This window comes from Myotis davidii, unplaced genomic scaffold, assembly GCF_000327345.1.
Source record: "Myotis davidii unplaced genomic scaffold, ASM32734v1 scaffold73, whole genome shotgun sequence".
NCBI lineage: Eukaryota > Metazoa > Chordata > Mammalia > Chiroptera > Vespertilionidae > Myotis > Myotis davidii.
Window position 1 is genome coordinate 1,493,874 of NW_006286675.1, and position 2,785 is coordinate 1,496,658.

Here is a 2,785-nt window from a genome sequence, read left to right on the forward strand (position 1 = left end):
ACCTGTGATATCCCATTAAATTCCAAATCCAATGCTTCTGGACAGCATGGCACTCCAGTCTGCATTTCAGTCTCTCTTATTAGCCCCAAACAAATGGAGAGGATATACTAGCTCCTGGACTAACCCACAGTTTTGGGTTGCCAAGCACCCCCAAGCACTTGAAGTCTCCCAGCCTGGATGATCATGCCTCCTCTGGACCTCTGCAAAGTCCACTCATCCTCAAAGTCCTAATTCAAATGCCACCTCCCTGCTAGGTGTTGCTCTGTACCTTCCAATGGAAGTATTGCTCTTCTTTTTCTTCCATTTTTCCATTGTCCTTTATATATTCCTCTACTGGTAGCATTTACCATGTGGCCATACATCCTCCCCTCTTTCACTAACCCACTGTGGATGAAAAAGGGGGTTTCTATGGGAAGTAACATCACAGGTGATCTGATCATAAATTCCTAACTGGGCAGGTCACGGTGGCTAGTCCACCTCAGGCATATAATTCCTTAGTAACAGGGTTATCTTCGCCTTAAGCAAGCCCTGTGCATTGTTTCTGGGCATCCATCTAGGTTGCACAGCTTTGAAGTACCAGAAGGAATACCCCTCAAATGGGTTATTAACCCTCAAGGGAGCATATAATCTTGTTAACTGTCCTGGGAATCCAATCCCCACCTTGCTTTCTCCAATCTTCCTCACATCTCCTCCTTAATTTCAACTGAAGAAAGGAAGCTTCAAAATTGTTATTCTCCAGAGAATTTAAGATCTTGTTCCCTGGCATATGCCATCAGTTTGGCTCAAATAAACTCTTATAAAAATGATCTAGATGTTTGGGCATTTCTTATAGCAGCACCACTGACTAAATGCTCCTTTATTCACCCCTGAGTCAGTGGCTAGTGTTGTGCCCAGCATGAGTGCAGAGGTTTGCAATCAACCAGAATCAACCCGGCTCTCTGCCAGTATTGGCATAAGCTGGGGTCCTGGGAATATGAGTGAAGGAGTGAGGAGTGACACTGTCCATCCACTGGGGAAACCAGGGACGAGAGGGCACCCCTCCAGGTGGGTGACAGTCTCTCTCTTGTTAGGTAGCAGCTCCTCTTCCCTTCCCTCCTAGTGGGATCCTGGCAGAGAAGGGCAGCAGAGGTAACAGGCTTGAGTCCTGACAGTAGGGGTTTTGTTTAGCCATAAAGAATGTCCTCATTAAAGGGAGAAATGAGACGGAACTTGCAGAGAAACATTAGGGCAGTAGACAACCGTTCTCTACATCCATCAGGCGTGGGGACATCAGCAGGCACCTCAATTCATCACACTTTCTTCCCTCATGTATTTACAAGGCAGCCACGGGTCCTGGATGTACAGTTTATTAAGAGACATGCCTCCCACCCCTGGGGCCACACACACGCCCCTTCGCCTGCCTTCCCTCGGCCAACTTCAGAGATCCTCCAACGTTAGAGCTGGAGGCCTCCAGTCCCAGTTCAGCCCCTCCTGCAAAGGTCTTTTGGAAACTTAGCACTTTTAAATTAAAGCAAAACTCTTCTCAGTTGAATGGAAGATGAGAGGAGAGAAGCCCGTCTTTATCCGCATCATAGAATTCTCCTACCACAGAAATAAGCAGCCACAAACTCCTCTTCCCTGGGACTCAGGGCTAAGTCCTATTAGGAACAGCAAGGCCCACAGGAGGCTTTGAGTCCTCAATACCATGAAGGAGGCTTTTTGGGAGAAACCAAAACAAGAGAGACTGAAGGATGGATTTTTAATTCAGCAGGTTTTAGGTCTTAATTGCTTCTAAGGAAAACAGAACAATGATCAGCGATGCTCAAATGTGAACTTGATACAAAAATAAAAATCTAAGACTCAAATAGGGCAAAGAGGGGCCACTCCATGAGGGAGGCCCAGGAAATTTTACTTGTTTACTCTCCTGTCCCCAGCCTCCAGAATGTCACCTAGCACAGAGGAAGCATGCCAGAAACCTTTGTTTAATAAACAATGGATCAGCCTGGAGAGTGTTGCTCAGTGGTTGAGCATCAACCTATGAACCAGGAGGTCACAGAGTAATGCCTGGGTTGCAGGCTCCATCTGCAGTATGGGGTGTGCAGGAGGCAGCCAATCAATGATTCTCTCTCACCATTGATGTTTTTATCTCTCTCTCCCTCTACTTTCCTCTCTGACATCAATAATAAAAATACATTTTAAAAAAATAAGTAAACAATGGATCAGGAACTTAATAATCAAAGGCAAATGGAAGAAGGAGAGCTCAAAGATCAGAAGTGATGAGGAGGAGCAAAGAAGTCATTGTACATTTTAATCTGGTAAAACTTTAAAAATATGACAGAGCAAAATAAGGTATCCTGGCATCTAGGGGTTTTGTGTTTAATGTGTGTGCAGATAGAAAAGCACGGTTAATGGAATGATTTAGCTAAATATTTACCAAAGGTAAAATTCACAAATATGCTGGTCTCTCTTCTCCTTCTCCTCTTTTCCTCCCTCTGCCTCTCTCTCCACCTTCCTCCTCCTTTTTCTTTTTTTTAAAATGTGTATTTATTGATTTGAGAGAGAGAAATAGTAAGAGAGAGAAACATCAATTGATTACCTCTGGTATGCACCCAGACCAGGGATCGAACCTGCAACCCCAGGCATGTGCCCTGACCAGGAGTTGAACCAACTTTGTTGGTGCACAGGTTGACACTCAACAACCAACTGAGCCACACCAGCCCTCTTCCTTCTTTTTCATTTCTGTCTATCTCTGTCTGTCTCTCTTTCCCAGTCTCTTTCTCTCTCTTTCTCTCTCTCTCTCTCTCTC